A 20451-nucleotide genomic window follows, 5' to 3' on the forward strand; every position below is an offset into this window, starting at 1 on the left:
AGCTTGCACATAGGAGAATAGTCTTGCCTTCATCGGCTGCTAAATTGAGCTGCATGTGAACTCTCTCATCGGTAGAGGTAGTGCTGACAAACAGTCATCTTCAGTGATAAAAGGAGTGCAGGTGAGAGGAAATTTTGTGGGAAGAGATCCTGCTCTGAATTTCTTGTGGAAACCATAATTAAGTGATTCAGTGTAGAGAAGTATGAGGGTTTCCAGTGTAAGCTATAAAATATGCCTAGGGAAGCAGCCTATGGATGAGGCTGCTCATTCAGACCTTATCTACTCATGTGGGAGCATGGAAATCTTAGCACTCCTCCTTATCTCTTCTCCCTCGGGAGATCAGTGTTGAGAGAGTTTGACCTCTTGCTTACTGTTTCAAATCAAACCTTGTGTAACAGTGGCTTTGGCCACGCAATGCCTCCGTCACTTAATGAAATAATCTTGTTTCCTGCCCTTGTGGGCAGAAATGTGTCTTGCCAACACACCACTTAAGTGATACCCGGAGGACAGTCGGAGCAGAGCTATGGCAGAAGCATCCCTCCCTTCCTCCAGGCCTTCCCTGCAGGTGCCAAGCTTAGGATGTTCGAAGTCGTGTAAGTTTGTTGCTCTGCTTCAAGCCAGCTCCTGGTTTTGTATATGAAGAGGATCCCTGTTCCTGTGCTTGCTCCCAAGCTTTTGCAGTTCCCTGCAGTTTTAAATTAACTTTAAATCATCACTGATTAAGAGCATTCAGCACAAGAAGAGTCCAGATCTGGGGAATGGATGTTCTCCAAAAGGAAGGGTGCCCTGGTGCCAGCGCAGGAGTATCCATGCAAAGAGCTCTCAGCCAGAGCGGGCCCAGAATCTGTTTTGCTTTCTCACACTTGGAGCTGGTATATTTTAAAGGATATCAAGCGGCAAATGTGGCAAAGGGGAAAAATTGTTGCAGACTGTATTTGGCAGAAAACCAACAAAGATAAAATACCATACGTTCTGTGCAATGAGCTCCTGCACAAATGATTCATTCAATAGAACACAGCTGGGGTCAACACCTTCTATTTGAATAGCCCAAAGTTATGCAAATATTTTTATGTGGATTTGCTAAAAAAAAAAAAAAAAAAAAAAGACAATATATTCTGTTCCAATAAAAAGCTCTTTATCTATGTAACTTTTAAGAATCAAAATCCCACAAGAACAGTGTCACCGTGTTATACACATATATACAGCAGCTGAATAGCTAGAAAATGACAAGATATGCCCTAGAGATGCAAACTCTGAAAAGATTGCTTGTTTTCCTCTGTATTGCCAGCCAAGTCTGTTCTACAAATTGTGTGTGGTGGAGACCACACTATTTCAAAATATCAAATTGCTAATTAAAGAAACTTCTCAAGGAAACTTTCCAGTAGAACAATATATGCAGTGGGATAATAGTAGTCACTATTTCTTTAATGAGTTTCTTTCCTAACCAGAATTTCTTACAATATATTCAGTGCAGCCATTCAGTTAGATTATTATGAATCACATGTGTATTATTTCTGATTTGGTATTAACATAAAAAGTTCTGATGAACCATAGTATTACAAAAACAGGTCTAGTGTATAGAATGGCAATATCATTCCTGCAGATAAAAGCCTGGAAATGAAGGTCCTTATGCAGCAATACAATTTAATGTGTTAGTTTCTAGGCTTAATTTGCAAAGGTGCGGAGAAACTACAGGTCCAGCTGAAGCCAAGAAGAGCAGGCTGTCTCTGGACGGTCGGATATGTTGATCCACAACACGAGCATTGCTCTGCAGTGCAGCATTGCATTCTGTAGCACCTGAATCAGCAAAAGGTAATGGGAGGGAGAAATCTTTCATGGTGGGTGTTCTCATAACATGGTTGGTTGAGTTAGAGATTTTCTTAAATACTTATATTTTGCTATAGTGAAGTAATTTAGCAATGTCATCCAAGGGACAGTGTGTACAAGCCCTTGTGAAATTATGTGGGTAGATCAAGTTAAGCAAAAAGTAGTTTAGTTGTGTAGCAGAGAGAAGAGTGGAGCAAGTAGGAGATCTCTTAGATTCCTTCTTCACCATTCTGTGAGAGGACGGTGGTGAAAATATTCCCTTCTGGTTCTGAGTAGAGGTTGACATAATGAGGCGGATTTCCAAAAATATTCCAAGAAGGTAGACAGCTTTCTCGGTGGCTTCTTGGTGGTAACTAGGTGCCTCATTTGATATTCTTGAAAATCCTTCATTCCCGCTTAAGAAGCTCTGTAGTGTCTATTTCATTTTCTCTGGTGAACAAGAGTGACTTCTTGATCTTGGGTTTTGCATTCCCAAATAGCCATTCTTTGTATTGCCCTCAAGTAAAGAGAGCAAATAACCATTTAAAGAAAAGAATGCAAGAGCTTCCTAAGTATAAAAGTAAGACTTTTCCTCCTCATGTGTTTGGAGTGGTTACCAGGCATTAGATAAGTAGTCCTTGATGAGTCCTTGGTTTGAATCGTATTATCTCACCACACAGTTAGCCAGAGACCTGCGGAATGACTGTTTTTCAGCTGCTTTAAAAAATCTCTTTTGTAGCCTCTGGTGCTCTGAATGCCTTAGTCTCTTCTTTATCATCGGGCTCGATGATAATGGTAGTGTTGGGATAATGGCTTTCAATGGTTCTACCATAGCTGATTGATTCCCATTCCTCTCCAAATAAGAACTGAAAAAGCCCCATGGGAATGAATCACTTGGAGGAGGACAGAAGCTTGGTTTGGCTGTTATTTGAAGACAGTGGAGCCGAAGCCTTCAGGTGGGGGATCAGCACTTCTCTGTGCTGTGTTCTACACTAGCTCATCATGGAAAGATTAGAGAACTTAAATGCAGGAGTTAGTATGGTTCTGCATCCATTTTGGCCAGCAGAACTGGGCCAGGGTGCTGTTTCTTCTCTGTAGCTTGCAGATGTGCCAGCCTGTTAGGAAATTCATTTGTTGCTAAACATTGGTAGGACGGTACTGTGGTCAGGATAAGTGTGTCATTGTTTTCTTAGCATCTAAGCTTCACTTGGATGTTTGCCATGAGAGTTAGCGACCCGGTGAGCTATTTCCAAATATGACCTGTGGTGTATGACTGAGGTCAGGAAATATGGATCAGCTTAATTCCCATGTGTCCAAAGCACCCTGTCAAATACTGAGGAAAAAAAGACGGGAGAGTCTAACAGGTCAGGATTCACTCATCAGGTCCAGACTTGGCTCTTTTGACTCTAATGTCTAACGGGCAAGCCAAAATCTCAGGCTTTCTCAGGACCTCCAAAACATGGGTTGGATGTGGATTCTGTCTACTGGGCAAATTGTTAGTCAGTGTTTTAGGAAGCAAATAAATGTTGATGGTGGGACTCCTTCATCCTAGGAAGAAGTCAGGAAAGAAAGATGGGAAGGATCAAAGACCAGTATACTTGTCTGCCCTCATGGGAGACATCTTCAGGTAGCTTCTCTCCTCTCATTCCGAAGGCATCCGTCAGATCTGAGAGTTACTGGTCTGGGGAGCTGTTGACGCCTAAAAGGTGGAAAGCATAGAAAGAAGGAGAAGTCAGTGAAGGGCAGCAAGTGACCACAGAGTCCCTCGCCACTGACCGTGGACCCCTCTGGTTTTCTTTGTTTGGTGATGGGTATGCCCACACAGCCTCGGATGCTCTCCCCTTTCCTGCCTTGCAGAGCATTGCTCTTTGCATCTTAGTGGATTTATTCTCCTTCTTATCTAATTTTAATTAAAGCTTCTTTCTCCCCTCCCCCCCCCCCCCAACATAATCAACTGAAGAAAAATGAGCTGGTAAGTCATTGTTTTTACCACTTTGGCAGCAAACGAATGTTATGTCTGGCATGCTCGGCACCAAGTCAGAAAATGAATCAGCAGCTGTTGTGACAGAAGCTTTTTCCTGAATGGGGAAACAGAGACAAAAAGAAAACAGGCCAAGGAGAGGTTCCTGCGGTGGGCATTGCCAGCCCCCCACCGCCACAGGGAACGTCTTTGCCCTTCCCTGGGGAAGGCAGCCCGGCGGCCATGGGCATCCCCCCTCGCCCCATGGCTCGGCGGGGCCAGGAGGTGCCATTGGGGGGATGCTGTGGGAGGAGGATGCTGCCCGGCGCTGTGCCCAGGAGGGGAGCGGCAGGACAAGGTGCCTTGGTGGGGACCCGGTGCTTCAGGTAAAGCAAGAGTGACCCAAAATCCCTGCAGGTCTTCCAGAGAGCCCCGTCTGGGCCAAGCATTTATACAGGTGCATCGATCGAGAAACGTTTGTTTGTCCTGGGGCTGCACTATGATGTTTGCTTTGCGCCCATCTGTGGGAAAAGGGTGAATAATTTCTTTGTGTCTTGACAGACTTGGACCCCTATTTAGTTGTTTTAAGCGTTATTATACACAGCATGCTGTGAGCTGCAAGGTCCTGGGGGAAAGAGTGGTTTACAGTGCCCTCAGATCACCCTCATCCTTTTTCTTTATCTAATGGTTAACTTCTCATAAGGACTCGATTTGCCTTGTGACCTTTGGCATCTGCTGCTTCTTTTACACCAAAAATTTGGGGGCACATAAGGAATGCTTTTAACTAATATTATGGCCTTGTTAATATATTGCAAACTATCTCTACAGGAGCAGCTTCGGAGTTTTATCTGCTAAATAAATATTGCCAGGCTAAGCGAATACACAGAGTAGATCTGGAGGCATTACCACACTGGAGCAGACACAAGGTCCAGCTGGAGAACAGCGCTGTACAACTGGGTGACAAGTGAAACTGGAGCTTCAGCAGGTTTGTCTGAGACAGAGAGCCAGCTTCTGTACCTCCTTGGAAAGGGCTGCCTTTGCTAGGATATTTTTAATGGGAATAACAAGCCAGTTGAGCCATCTGAGATGGTGACTTGCAACCTGAATAGCTTCAGTAAAGTCCAAAGGGACAGTGTGTGGTTGCGAGTCAGGGCAGAGGTTGTCCTGGGTTCCTGGAGACAATTATCACAATATTTATAGCTCCTTTCATGCTAAATGGACAAGCGACACGTTTGTCCTTTCCCTGTCCCTATAAATTCCCTCCTCACCTCTGCAAAACAGTGTGTGCTTTAATGCCTGCCCTGTCACATGCCACCAGTGACATGGGTCGGAGCAGGGGTTTCCTCTGTGGCACAGCCGGCGGGACTGACTCTATCCCAGTTTTCTCTGGCTGAGCCTGCAGTGGTGTTCCCAGTCTGCCCCATGGCCTCACCACGCCAGAAATCCCTCCTGGTTTTGGTTGGGGTTTGTGTGGGGTGGGATGGGTTGGTTTATCTCAGTAGGACAGAGTACAGCAATTACAGGAAGAGTAAAGCAGGTCGAGTCCGTTGGATGTTTTGTGTATTGGCTGACAAGGTTTTCGGTAAAGTTGCATGCTCCATATTTCCCTTTCAGCTCCCTTCACTCCAGTGCCAGCTCCTTCATTCTGGTCCAATAAAATGCTGGTTTGTCTGTGCCATAAAAACTTGCAGTCCCGTGGAAATGCTGGGCACAAAGCACCTGCAACTCCACACGGTCACTCAGAGGAGGAGAACGTGGTACTGAGAGCTCAGCCCGCCGCAGCCAAGGAAAGGAGTTATGGTAGAGGTGTTAGTCACTGCCCAAAACACTGATGTGACAAACAGTCATAGCCTCAGACTTACTGGTCCTCTGAGTCCTCAATTAGCCAGTTTATATAGGAAAAAAAACCTTGAGGAAGAGAAAGTTCGCTCTAATAGGTGTGTGGTTATCTTTTCTTTAATTTTGTTTTTGTTTCATGACTCTTATGACTGGTGGATTTACAATCCATCCAGAGGAACCCATCGGACATCACTTTCTAGGAACGCTGCTTTTTATTATTTTATTATATCATTTATTTTCTCATCTTGATCCTGATCCTGTAAAGCCTTTCCATCACGTGTAGATGCAGTGGTGCTCCTGTGGCTTGTGTGGCAGCAGCTCAAGGGACCCCAGCCCTGCTGGAGCAAGGACAGGACCCAGTGGCAGCCCAGCGTTGCCCCAGGGGCTTCTCTGGCTCCTGAGCAGCATCGTCCTGAGCTGCTGAAGTCAATGGGAGGTGAGCCAGTCCTTCAGAGTAACTTCACACGAATCATTCCTGAGCAGACTTTAAATTAATTGATTCTGTTTGCAAATGTGAAAGGGAGGAAATGGTGCGTCATTGTTGAGCACGTGCCGTGCCCACTGAGGTGGTGCAGAGGGACCTTTGCCAACCAGCGTCGGGCATGCAGAAGTATTGGGCCTGATTCTTAAGGTGTGAGTGCAGCTTGCACCGTGGGATTAACCGAAGTCGTTCCCAATTTGCTCTGGCGGTGATTATGTGAGAGGAAAACGAAGCCCATCGATTGTCTGAAGAATCAAAATCAAAGCTGGAGGAAGGAAAGGTGCAGTGAAATTTCAAGACTGACCAGCCATCTGTGCAAGCACCAGCTACCTCCTAACCAACAGGCAGAGTCCATCTCCTTCAAACGCTTTCTGCCAAGCTTGTCGGCTGTGCTGACAGCGCTGGGTTCTCTTGCAGCAGCACCCGCAGGCACAGCTCTGCCGTTTTAAAGGCTTTCGGGATTAGGCCAGGGCTCCTGCACAGCTGTGGTGCCTTGCCCCTATTTTACATCCACTGAAAGATTTTTGAATGGACTTCAGAAGCCATTAGGAACCCAAATGTCGACTTGCACTTGCAAAATGTCTCTGGTTAATGTTTTCCTACTGACGCTCTGCTTTGCTCCCCGCCTGCCAGAGTTTCCTGTGACCTATTTGAAATATCACTCTCCTAAGTGAAAATGTGCCTCTCTTTTTCAAACTTGCAAAACTCACAAAAATAAATAGCCTAATTTGGCCAGTTAATAGCCCTCTCCCGGGGCTCCTCTCAGCAACTAAGAGGCCTTTTAAATACAACATTTGTGACTGCGTCATTAAAGCTCTGCATGATCCAAGCAGACTAAACCAAAAAGAAAGAAATGCCTTATTTGATCTAAGTTTTCTTTTCTTTTAAATAGTGACACTAGAGACCCATTTATTTTTAATTACACAATTGCTTTATTAAAAGCCTAAATCCTGCAGTCCCTAGTCATTGCTCAGGCAAAACTGCTATCATTGAAGGAAGGACCTGTAGGAGTCAATCCTAAAAATAGGGCAGCTGACAAAGTCTGCCTTTCAAAATGGGTTTGCTTTATTTTTGAAGGATTTCCCAAGTCAGAGAGAACTGGCCTCTGCTTTCCTCTTCAGTTCTGCAACAACTTGAAAGCTGAATGTAGGAAAGCAGTCGCTCCAGAAAAAAAACCTCAGTTTTGCTTTCAGGTTGGCTGTGATGCCCTTTCCATCCTTAAACACCACCCCCTACACAGCCACATTAATATTTACTGGCACAACAAGGCATGCATGAGGGTTAGCTCTGGCTCTGCCCAAACGAATCTCTGAGCCACCATGAGCCTGGTGGCCCCTGCGCAGAGGTTCCCCCTTGCACCCGTCCATGGGATGACTTGCACTGTGTTCAGCTGAGCTGCCAGCGGGGTTGCCAGCCCCTAAACACCTGCCCTGTGCTCCTACCAAACACAGAACCTCCTGCAAACCCTCCTGGAGCTGCTGAGAGGCTGCCAGAGGGCAGGGTCAGTCCTGTGCCTCCGATCTTGTGCTAGTACACAGGCTGTGCTACCCAAACACATTTCTGTCTTTGGACTCCATGCGAAGGGTAGATCTCCTTGCCAGGTTAAGGTGGTGCTGCTAGCAGCAGGAGACAGAGAAGGCTAGGCAGCCACGTATACTAGATTATATTCCTGGGCTAAACTCCAGAGCCTTCAATTTTATTATCTAATTACCCAACCGAAGTCATTCATCTTTATGTTCCAGTCTTACCCACAGACCCCAGTTTAAATGCAGCTCTGCTATGTGAAGTGCTGCCCAGGCACTCTCCACTTGGAAAAACTCACAATTTCTCAGCTTTATTTGCTCAGACTGTGTTTTCTTAGTGTAAAGGACGCATGGCAGAAATCCCAGCCCTGGTCAGTGGCAGAGGTCTATGTTAGGCTGTGCTGAGATGGACATGGCTGCATTATCACAGGCAACTGTGGCAGGGGAAGCAAGAGAAAAAACCCTCTAATTTTATATGAAGGCTGTGTAGCCCGATGTAGTCTTCATCACCAGCATGACACACCATCAGATTGCATACAGAGCTTTGTGGTGTGGCTCACCGAGATATATGGCTTTGTCACCAAGGATAAACATCAAGAGTAAATAAAAACAACGGGGGGAAAAAGCTCCCCCCAGAAGTTAAGGAGACATCAGGAATGTGGACACTGGAGCCCAAGGAGGCACCAGTCCTGGTGTTCCATCCTTTTAAACTCTTCAGGAGAAAGCAGAAGCTTGGCCTTGCCCCTCTGCCCTCGAGTGCCCGTGGCCAACCTGTGGTGGGACGCCCCCAGCCATGCGTGCCGGTGAGGGCAGGGCATGCTGGATGTCAGCCCTCCTCTCCGTATGTTGCTGTAGTGTATATGTAATCCATGTACCATGCTGGGACAGATGCTCCCTGATTAGCATAACCCTGCCCCTGGGAGGGGCTTAGCTTATAAATATGCTGCTTTTTCTATGCTCCTTGCCTCTATTTCCTACGGGAATGAGATACTGGCAGGTTCAGTGGGCATCCAGAGCAGGTAAATGGCTAAAGAGGACTGAAGTAGAAAACTTTTCTCCAGATCTGGCAGTATGCATGTTTGCTCTCTGGTTTGCAGGGGCTGGGAGCGGGGGGGGAGGGAAGGGAGAGGTGGCAGATGCTGCAGAGCATGAGGCTGCTGTCTTGCCAGCTTGCTTTCATCTTAGAGAAAGGAGAGACATGGGGGAGAAGCCCTCATGCAGCCTTTTCTCCCTTAAAGGCCTCTTGCAGAAGGAGCCCTTCTGCTGCTGCTTTCCCAGCCCCAGCATGCTGGAGCTGAGGGGCTCCCTCTCCTATGAGGCTGGGGCAGCAACACAGATGCCTTGTGGAGTTCTGCCTGCCCTCTGGGCAATCCACTGCTCCCACCTGCCAGCAGGCAGCGTGGCCAGGGCACTCGTGGTAGGAGCGGCCAGGGGGGTGTTGGGTGCTGTGCCGGGAGCCTGAAAGCAAGAGCTGCTCAGCAGGGCAAGAAGCTGCCTTGCAACACGGGTGGTAACGTGACAGGGAGGGTCTCTGTCCTGGCTTGCTGCAGTGGGGGAAATGCTCTGCAGAGAGTCACCTTCTGCAGGACAGGCCTCGATTCATGCTGAATAACACATGGGAAGGAGCCTCTTGGAGCACAGTGCATGGAAGCCCCATGGCACGGAGCAGAAGGGGAAGCAAAGGTAGGTCTGGTCTGCAGGAGGGAACAAGCAGTGACAGGAGAAGCTGCTATGCCTGGTGTGGAGGTGCTGAACTCTGAGCACACCTGGCACAAACCTGCCAGGTTCCCAAAGCATTCTGCTCTTGGAGGCTTCACTCAGGGATGCTTTCACCCGTGGCCCCAGCTCAGCTCATTCTGCTCTTCTGGTGGCAGTTACTTCTCCTCACCTTGCCTCTCTACTTGCTGTTGCCTAGGCTTTCTCCAAGCAGAGACCAGCTGTCGTTATCTTCCCAGATGTTTCTTATGATCCTTTCCATTCTAGCTTTTATCCCTGACCACAAGCAGCACTTGGAACAATTAACACCTTGTGCTCCTAACATCTTATGGTTTACAAGGCAGCTGGTTACTAGGGCAACAACTGCATTTTTTTCTTTCAGTGTATTGACTGAAAATCAACATTTTATATTAAAGGAAAAGAAAAATAATATTCTCTCTAGCCACAGTGAGTTACAACACCATCTCCCCTGTAATCAAGATATTGCTGAATTATGGTGCTATAAACAAACACTTCTGATATAACCACAAACACTGTGGGACATGTAACACATTGGCAGTATATTTCAAGTGACAAACTCATTTATTGTGGGGAGTGGAGGGAGAAAAACACCTTTCCAGAAGCCACTGCAAGGAATTACAGCAAAGAATGACCGAAGCTTGAGGATACAGAAGCAAAGTAGTTCTACCAACCTGACCAGAATAAAGCACTTCAAAGTATGAAGAACATCAGAGCAGCACCAGTAGCTCAGAAGGTGAGGACACAGGACTTGATTATTCTCTCCCTCCCACTGGCATAAATCAATATTAATTCCATAGCACTTAATAGAATCACCGTGCTCTGGGGCTGGCATCACGAAGTAGCTCCCAGGAGGCTGGGGAGGTGAACCCACAGCTATCCCATAATGTTAGCAGGCTGGTGTGGAGGCTTCATTGCTTGCAGGTGGGACTTGAGTAACAATCATGAATCATTAAGGTACATAACTATCGGGGAGATGAAAGCGATCAAGAGCTCTAGATGTGAAACTAGCTTGTGCCAGATGCTGTGGAGGCAGAGGACAGGCTGGGAGCTGCTTGCCAAAGAGGTTTCATCTCTTGCTGTGTTCCAGGTGGCTGCTGGGTCACTTTGGTCAGCGGGATTGGAAGAGAGCCATCATCTGCTTCCTTAATGGTCTGCCAGCCCTTGTGTTTGGTGAGCTTCAGGTCATGAGACTTCCTTGTCCAAACAGGGTAATTTTGTATGCTGGGGGTTTTTTTTGTGCTACGATGTGCTAGTCTGTTTTGGTAGTGATCCGCTGCCCGAGTTGCTAAATGCACGCGAGCTGTCAGTAGAGGCTCTCCTGGCTGTAAACAGGACCATGGATGGAGCAGGGGGAGCAAGGTGGGCTGGGCAGCTGCTCAGTAGCTCCTCAGCCACGTGCAGGACTTCTGTGCTGTGCAGTGGTAATGGGAGAAGGGATGGAGGGATATTGCCTCCCTACATCCCCTTAGTAAACCTGCCCCTGGAAAAGGTCATGTGTATAACCATCCATGTGTGTACGGGGACTTGACAATGATTGAGCACTCGTGATTGGGAAGTCCTGTGCTTGAAGTTCCTTGACTGTGTCTTATAACTTTTGTATTTGTACCAACATGTGGAGTATGAACAGGTTACACAAAGCTTGCACGGAGTTTGCAGGAGTGACTTTGAAGTAAAAAAAACCCAAGTGTGTGACATGTAAGGTGACCTAGCTGACATCGTGGGTGAGGATGATGAGGGTGCCATTGCTTCTGGGAGTCTGGGATCCCAAACACACTGTTACAAGAACACTGGGGTTCTCTGCCTTTAGTTTTAAGTGAGTTTGGGGCTGAAGGGAATCAAGCTGCAAGCAATCCCACTGCAGTTTGCAAATGAGCACAAAAATGCATTGAATGGGAGCTGTTCAGCTTACAGGCTTCTGACGGTTTTGACAGCAGAGCTCAAAAGTTCCTTGAATAATAGGTCTGTGATTTCTGGCAGCCAGTAAGCGCTGAACTTCTTTGGATTTCAAAGCAAATAGATACATCTTAACAAAGACCACCTTGTGTCAGCTATCCTTAAAATTATAACACATAGATTAAAATAAAACTTGTGTACTTGTCCCTCCTGGGACAGCAGGGAAGGGAAAAGCATTATCAGAATTCTTTAAACTCATCTTAACAGTATTGAACCAATTATTTGGTTAAATCTGGGTTTGTTTTCTGCCTCTCAATGAGAACATTTGAAGTCTATCATCTCCACCATTTACGAGTTACCAGTATGCAAGTGTAAAATTTCCAATTGGAACATATGGTATCAGAGGGAACGAGGGGGAAATATCTGATTGCTTGCACTCCCCAAACTCCAAATCTACTGCATTTAGTATTTTGCTCACAGTTCCTGCAGGGGGAAATAAAAGAAATCATCTCTGAGCTGAGACCAAGCACTGAACATTTCACCCTGAATAGGAATCTGTTTGAGAAACTTAGAAGCAGCTGAAAAGGGAATAGAATAAAAACTACATTTTAGTTTCTTTACTGGGGTTGCAGCTATGGGCAGAACTTACCACCAGCAACAAAAACCCTCTGAACCTTCTTCTCTAAGTTCTGACACCTGGTTTGGGGATATGCCCGAAGCCCATGAAAGACCAATTTTCCCTATGAAAGGAGGGACGCTCAGTGACTGCACTAATAAAGGAACCGACAACTTCACCTGTGTTAACTCAGGTGGTCTGTGACCAGCTGCACCATTTGTTAAGAGGTTTGCTGTGGGTATGGAGCAGACTCGGGTGCTTGCATGTGGTGTGCCTGGTGAATGAGAGCATGCTGGCCACCAGTACCCAGCCAGCAGGGATGGCTGAGCTGAGGTGTCGAAGGAGCTGCTGCTGGTGTGATGGTGGAGGTATGGTGTGGGCTTGCAGCCCTCCCTCTGCCTAGAAGCAGAAGATGACCAGGTGAAGTGTGACCAGAGACCCCACGCAGCTCCAGTCGCTGTCTCTGCTAAGTGACACCAAATGCTTTGGAGAAAGATGGAAGGACCAAAGGACTGGAATATAATTTTTTACCCTGAGGTTTTGCACAGAGCTAGATTTTGGGTTTCTGTCTGTCCAAGCATGGAGACAGTAATACTGCTGAGGCGTGCTGCTTCTGCACCACAACCTTGCCACCAGCTGCTGCCTGGGAACAGAGCAAGGAGGAGGCCAGAGACCAGCTGTTTGTCCCCCCACGATCGCTCCGTGCCTCCCCGTGGTGTCAGTGAGGCTGGGCGGTTCGAGGGCTGCCAGCAGAGCTGGGTGTGCAGGCAGCAGGACTCCTGTGGCCAGCTGCAGAGACGCAGAAATGTCTCCCACCACCGAGCCCCAAGATGCTCACAGACTGTGCGTGACATCTTGCTGGGCATACTGCCTGGGTCAACCCCTGCAGCTCTTCAGCACTGGTCTGGGTCTCGTCATGCAGCGGCGTGAGCCCTTTGAGACCATTGGCCAACACTAGCTATTAGGCACTGGGTAGCCGCAGTGCTCCTGTAAATAGGCAGTCCCTTGCTGGTGCTGCGAAGCACGTGGACTCCCCGTACCACCACAGGGCTGAGTAGTTCTTGCAGGGCCATCTATTTACCCTGTTACAGAAAATGATCGTGCAGACCTCCCTTCTGTGTGGGGTAGCGACGGTCCCTCTCCTTTGCTTCCCTGCGCAGCAGAGGCTGTTAGCCGTGAGCAACCGGGCTGTAGGATGTGAGAAACGGGCTTCTTGCTCTTCATCCTGGCAGAATAAGGAGGGACGGAGCCTGTAGCCCTGGGAATTGTTGAGACCAAATCGCAGAAGAGGAACCGTTCACTTGGCAGCGTGGATGGTTGTGTACAACCACGTGTACAACCAAATCTATCCTTCCTGCCATTCAGACAGAATGCAGCATGTTTTGGAGTAACTTCCCAGGGAGGGGGAGGAACAGATGTTTGAACCAGAAGCGTATGTGACAGTTGGGAGAGACAGCGTGGAAACGCACAGTTGAAAGGAGAAGTCTGATGGGAGTGTGATGACAGCAGCAGGACTCCAGTGACAAGGAGTGGGAAGGAGAACAAGCGGGGAGGAGTGTTACTTTGAAAGCTGAGCAAAGAGCACAAGAAGATGTGTCAGAAAAGCGTCAGGGAAAGGAAGAGAGGAAATGTGAGAGCAGAGACAGGCTTCGGGATCTGTCTGCAAGCACGTGTGACCTGTTGCCTGACAAACAGAGAAAGGAAGGCCTTTTATTCCTCTGCTGCCTTCAACCAAGTTAACTCTTCTTGCAGCCCAGCTAGCTGGCCAGCTCTGGTGGAGCACCCCAAGCACCCAGCTAGCATGTGTGCGAGGTGAAGCTGCCTATGATGCTCCAGAGCACTGAGGTCAGGGGGTACCGTGTGGCAGGGACTGCAGCAGAGATGCCTGGCCCATTCTGCCCAGCACCTTTGCAGGGTAGCACAGTAGCTGCACGCCTTGGGGTGTCTGGATGCTGCAAGAGGAGGAGGAGCCGTGGCAATCTCACAACAGGCTTCCCCTCTGCAACTGTGCAGTGATTGCAAGGGCAGGATGCATGAGGAGAGAGGAGTGAGCGCGTGTTCCTCCTGCAGCAGGGAGGGACCTCTCCGGCAGCGCCTTACCCTGGTGATATAAATCACAGCTCTGCAGTGACCGGTTTTACCTTAGTTCAGCAGATGTGCAAGGCACACTGGGAGCAGGCCACTGGAGTGCAAAGCCCCTGACGCTACAGATCCTCTAAGCAGGGGGAGGGGGGACTGAAACTTCTCCCACTGAGGCATTTACAAATTGCAGTTTTGCAGACCCCTTCCTGCGCTCGGATTCACCAGTGACCCCCTGGTACGCCTTGGGAGATGCAAACTGGCTGGTTCTGCTTTGTGTCCTCTTGTAGGGAGGGGAGGATTTCTCAAAGTATGGGGCGAGTCTTGAAATGCGTTAACAAAGTGATTGTCAGGCAGACGCCAGCCACGGCTGGCTACGCCAGGAGCTGGGATCTGTCACTGGATGTTGCACGGCTGGTGACTCTCTCTCCCTTTCATAGAAACACTGGCATTCATTTCTTGCTGTGAAATCCCAGCAAATTAGGGGACAGGCAACGTCCCCTTGTGTGGGTGTGCGAGGACAAAGGCTGCACCAGGGTTAGGGAGGCAGGTCAGCGTGGGCTGTGTCTGACAGCTCCGGGGGAGAGGGGCCTGTGAGCAGTATGGGCTGTGTAGGGTCGAGGCTCAGCCAGCAGTGCATCTGTTCCTTTATTTGTTTTAAGGAGGAAACGGATGGGGAGACTCTTTCCTCTTCATTAGTTTGTGTACTGTTGGATGGAATGACTCGTGCCACAGCAATGCGGTGGCATCCAGTGGTGTGTACTCCTGGTGCAGGCCATCCCGGGAGGGCTGCAGCAGAGCCTGGGGTAACCCCAGCCCTGTGGTGAGCACCCCGCGGTGGGTGATAGCCCTTAGTCCTCTTGGTTGCACCATCTCAGAGATATGGTGAAGGGAGGAAGGAGAGCTTGGCATCTCCCCTGATCTGCCGTGGTCAGGAGCAGCTTCTGACAAAAGCAAGGGGTTTGGGACCTATTGCAGTCACTAAACTAGTGGAAAAGCAGCTTCCTGGGGCCAGACATGCCAGTTCTCTCTCCCAGCCAGTGCTTGTGGAATCCTTGACCCACCTCTGGCTCCTTGTTGCCGAGCCAGCCCTTGTAGGCCCACGTGCCACTCTGTGATCGCATGGGATGTCTTGCGGGGGAGAATTGCCTTCCCTGATGACAACGAGCAAGTTCTCCTTGGCTGATCCCACTATTTGCTGACCTGCTCCTGAGCTCCCATGTGGGCTGGGGGCTCTGCTGAGTGCATCCCCGTGGCTGGGGACCATGTAGGGACAGTTTCTGAGACATCCCACCCAGCAGCTGTGACCAGTTCAGGAGGTGGAGCCCGTTGGGAAGTGCCCTTGGCCAAGACACGGTGGCAGTGTGTTGAGTGCCGTTGGAGAAACAGCTTGACGAAGGTGTGAGAAGCTGTAGGATGTGCCTTCCTCCCCAGGAGCGGAGATGGCATGTGTGTGGCAAGGGGGGAAGGTGTGGGTAGCATAAAAGTGCAGGCAAAGTGAAGGCGATGTCGGGAGTGTAAAGGTGATGTAGACCCCTCTGGTGCCTGTGTTCATTGACTCAGCTGCAAGACCCTTCTCGGATCTGGTCCAAGGGGAGCAGCCGTGGGTGGTTCTCACTGATCAGTGCTTCCAAAGCCTTCCACCTATGCAGTGGCTTGGGGACAGTGTGACTTGTACTGGCTGTTCTTCCCTCTGAGGCTGTGGTGTGGGGTCTCATGGAGAGGGGCAGAAGGGGGCCTGCAGCCGGCCAGGGTGGCTTCAGCAGGGAGCGGCACGGAGGAGCAGGCACCTTGGTGTTTGCACCCAGGAGCGATGAACTTCGCAGCAGGATGGGGCTGAGCATCCCCCAGACGCTTGGCTTTGTGTCGTGGAATGACACCTTTCTTTCTTGTTCACTTGCACAGGATCTTGGCCTTTAACTTCAGCAAGAGTCAGGATCAGACCCAAGGTGTATTTTCTAAAGTTACTCATGCAGCTACTGAAATTAAAATCTCACAAGTGAAGACCTGTCTTCCCTGCAGTCTAAATCAGAACAGCACAGCCGCCTTTAGTCTCTGGAGATAGTTTAAAAACCTTCTCAAGGTCTGTGCTCCTCATGGAAAAAATAATTCAGACGATACTCGCCACATCTGACAGTTGCCAGCCTTTGTTCAATATGGTAGGGGCACCGTGCACCGAATTAATCAGGGATTCAACTCCATGCTGCCTTATACCTGGGACGCGGTGCAGTGCCAAACCTGGAAAAGATGCCGAAGTGTCCCTGGGAAAGCAGGCTGCCAGAGAACACGGGTGATTTCTGCCTCGGCCCTCCCAGCCCGGGCTTGCGGAGAAGGTTTCCTTAGGACCAGCAGCCCGAGTTCCTCTGGCTCTCGCTGCAGCCGCGCTCCGCATGGAGCAGAGCCGTATATCACCCGGCATTTTATGCGTGCCTGGGAAAGGGAGCCTGGATCCCCTTCCTGCACAGAGAGCTGACAGACCAGGGGCCAACGCACAGCCCTCGACGTTTTTTTATTTACTATAAACGCCTCAAATGAAGGCTGGGGATTTTTTTCATTTACCATGTCACTGTATGGAACCAATCACTATAAATTTAAATAGAGAGCTGGTAGGAGCACACTTACCTTTTATATAATAATTGTGCAAGTGCCGCTGCTGAACTGCTATTAGGATTATTCAGACCTTCTCACATTTCATTGTAAAACATTAGGCTGCAAGAGGTACTGTAAGGGTGTGATTATCCAAAGAGGGTAAGTAGTAGTGAGCGTTGTCGGCCAGAATTACTACAACAGGAGAGAAATGCTGAGTAGCTGGGAGCAGAGGAAGCTGGGGAGCAGAGTCTGCCATTCAGAAATACAGCGGTCTCTGTGTGGAGAAATCCTGCCTGATTTCTATCTGGATCTGCTCGGGCTTGACAAGTTTTTTTCTTAAATTGTCATCGGGCACGATTCAAATCCTCGGCTGAGCATAGGTGTGAGCCCCCACGCTCCTCTGTGGGAACCATAGCACGGTGTACCAGTCATGCTGGCACTCGAGCCATGCTGCAAAATCCTGCCAGTGTGGCCATGCCGGCACGGGGCATCGGGAAGTTGCGCTCCTCCTTTGATGGGATCGACTGGTAAGGACCTGTGGTTGATCCAGCTGTGCTGGCAGAGGAGGTCTTCTGAGAGGTGAGGGCTGGAAGGGGCCACCGGCTGCTGCGCTGGTGGAAGGGGTGACTTCTTCTGTCCCTGCTGCATATGCAGTCCCCGCTCCTTCTGAGCGGTGCAGAAGTGCTGGGAGACTGGTCAGATGGGTGATAGCTGGTCTAGAGTTGCAGACCTGACAGGACCAGGGACCCAGGCTGGTGGAGACCAGGCAGGGCTCGATGCACTGAAGCTAACTGGTGACTGGAGAGTCACTGCTCTCCTGCTCTAAACAGAGCCGAAGGCTACACCATACAGAGAAAGGGTGTGGTGCTGGAAGGGTGCTTAGCCAGCCTGCTTTAGGCATTGGCCATCGTACAGCACCACCTCAGTAAGGACAAAGCATCTGCAACTTTTTCTAGGAGGCAGGAACAAAATACCAGTGCTGTACACACACTCCACCGCTGCCTTGATTTTTCACCTGTGATTGAGATTTTAATTTTGCATCCCATATGATTTTTCTGTTGTAACACACGCCTCTCGGCTGTCACTGCAACAATGCCTTTTCTTGGCAGGGAAGGCAGATCTGAAAGGAAGCTCTTGAGCACTAACTGTGTAAGTTCCTCAAATGATGGCTGTGTTTCTCCCCCTCATTCCACCCGTTTTCAAATAATTTTCATGCTGGGAATAAATCTGAGTGCATAACAATCACATTCAGCATATGATAACCAGACACAATTGTATATATACAAGCAGTCATGTGGAAAACAAGCGAGCTGATGGAAGGACAGAAAGAGCACAAGGCAACCCAGAGACCACAGCCACCATGTTCACAGTAAGACCAACTAACTTTCCCATTCCTTATAATTACACTTCCCTGCCTCCCCCCCCCCCCCCCCCCCCCCCAGGAAAACAGGATTCTGAAAGTCATCTTTAGTTACCCAATTTTTACCTTTTCCATTTATGCAGTGGTGGGAGAAAAACCATCTCCCACCGACCAATATACTATGGGCCAATTATACTTAAGCAACACAAAACCGAATTCTGTCCTGAATTTAATCTGTGAAATTCCAGTGAATTCAGTGGGGTTCTGTAACTGGAAGTCAGGATCTGGACACCAGTTTATAAACTAAAGAACAGCAAGGACTGTGCAGGGTCTAAGCTATTTGGATATTTTTAAATGCCAGCTACACTGGGCAGCTGCTAATACCCTGAAAATGTGCTGTCTCTGATGATACGGCGAGGAAGTTTGGCAGCTTTTTGATTTTTATTTTGTTTTAATCTTTTCAGTATGTTTGCTTTTTGTGATTGAAGCTGTTTTTCTTTGAAAGGAGTCTCCTTTTAGTTGGAGAAGGCACAAAGCTGAGACATTTTGGGAGAATTTTATCAAATGCCTTTGTGTGGATATGAGAAGTTGTAATTTTTTTTAAAAAAAGGTCAACGGACCGCAGTGGAATCTGATGATAGGTATACAATACAGTAATCTCAATAGACAATGTATTTTAAACTTGAAATGGGTTAACAAACCTAAAATAAAACTGAAATAGTTGCAAATTTTGGGGGGGAAGTTCACCTTCCTTTAACTGTAAAGCAATTTTTATTGTATGTGTGTATACGTATGTGTGCCTCTATAAAGAATATGTGCATCTCTATAGAATATGTGCACATATAAATGATACAATTTTAAAAACAGTTTCACTGTAAATTTATTTGCTATTCACTCATTGTAATGTTGCTACAGTCCTATGCAAAACAGGGATTAGATTTGTTAACAAAGCAGATGTTCAATGCGTGTAAAGCAAGAAGAATTTGGGAGCACTTGGCAGAAGCCTACACCATTTATTATTAAATTTCCTCCCAAATAACTTGTTCCTTCCACATCATCAAGGACAGGTGTAAGCACATGGCGGTAGCCACCTGACCGGGATACCCAGTCACAGTCCATGCCTCTCTTACCCTTTTCAGTCATGTAAAGATATTTGTGTAAGTCACAACTGCGCGTTGCAATACTCCCTCTCCTTCATTGCTTCATCATCCTGCTGACTCCTTTACCTCCCTGCTGAGTGTAGTACCTCCACGGACTAGCAGCAGGTTTGAGCCTCATCTGCTTCAGTCTGTGCCCTGGTGTCTTAGCTCAGATCCACCCTCACTGCTGGGCGTTGCTGGGCATTGACCTGGACGTTTGGTCTTTCACAAAATCTCACCCCCAGCCTCTGGTAGCTCAGGCACCACTGGCAGTTTGGCCCATGCCAGGACAGGAGAACTGCCTGGGGTGGACCTAGCTGCCCTGGCGGGGTCTGAGCTCCAGGTCTGTCTCTGGGACTTGAGACAGTCACTTTAAAAGCGGGTTGGTGTGCCTACAGGAGCTGCTGTCTTCCCTTGAGTACAGCGTAGCTGCGTACAAAGCGCAGTGACTGAAAACGTTCCTGCCCTCTTGATCATTTAATTGGTGGCATTTAGTTAATTGTGTATATTCTCTTTTACTGGAATTAAATCCAGAATTATGCAACTGATGGATTTTCCAAAAGCAGAGAGTCACTGAAGCCTGCTGCTGCAGGAGAGCTTACCTGAGCCAGCCAACAAGTTCCAGTTGTTGGAGCTGCTGTTTGCTGTCTGTTGCTATGGTGAAGCGATAGCACCAAACCGATACCAAAAAGGAAACGGTATTTTCTGAACAGATTTATGAGAAGAAAAAACATATAGGGGACAGAGAGGTCATGGGGGAGTGTGGGGAAGACTTAAAGGACTTTGAGGTCTTTCCTGCACCGGTGTTTCTCATTCCCTTCTTAACTAGAAGGTCCCCCTAAGCCTTTGAAGACAATCCAAGAATCAGCTTGTGCAGTGTCACCCTGGTGGGTTTTTTTTACAACCAATTAAATGTTCTCCTAAACTGTAAATACTTGTAACTTCAATCTGCATTTCCCCCCCCCCCCCCCCCCCTGCTTTTTGGGAGCCTATATGCATATGGGCGATGTATTAATTTCCTAGCTTTGCAGTGGCTTTTGGAGATCTTGTGCCTCAGCAGTGTAGTGCAGGTCACAAATCAAGAAAAACTGCTTCACTCTCTGCCTTTGCAGGACCTATATTGTTTATGTCTTTTCTGACAATGAGATTTTTAACCCCTTTTAAAGCCATGTTGTGCTAGCAGCGTGTTTCCCCACCGGGCCGCAATCACCCAACGCTCTCCTTGTTTTCCTACACCCAGACCTTCAACCTACTTCAGATGCCAGCCAGAGCAGCTGGTCTGCACAATTGCTCCCGCAGCTGATCGCCCCGGCAGCCTGGCCAGGCAGGGAAGAGACCGAGCGCTCGGTTCACAGTTCCTGCAGAGAAAACTTGTTCCTCCTTCTCTCTAGCCAACGACTTTGTACGTCACTGCCCGTCTCAACAGTGA

General features: G+C 48.4%; 1 long non-coding RNA gene across 1 annotated transcript; it reads left to right on the forward strand.

The window, feature by feature from the left end:
- Window positions 1-4639: 4639 nt before the first annotated feature.
- On the forward strand, window positions 4640-8564 carry LOC130159018 (uncharacterized). The gene is made up of 2 exons (XR_008825587.1): window positions 4640-4751; window positions 5381-8564. It is a non-coding gene; the product is annotated as an uncharacterized LOC130159018 (long non-coding RNA).
- The last annotated feature ends 11887 nt before the right edge of the window (window positions 8565-20451 follow it).

The sequence above is a fragment of the Falco biarmicus genome, chromosome 14, assembly GCF_023638135.1.
Source record: "Falco biarmicus isolate bFalBia1 chromosome 14, bFalBia1.pri, whole genome shotgun sequence".
In the NCBI taxonomy this organism is placed as follows: Eukaryota; Metazoa; Chordata; class Aves; order Falconiformes; family Falconidae; genus Falco; species Falco biarmicus.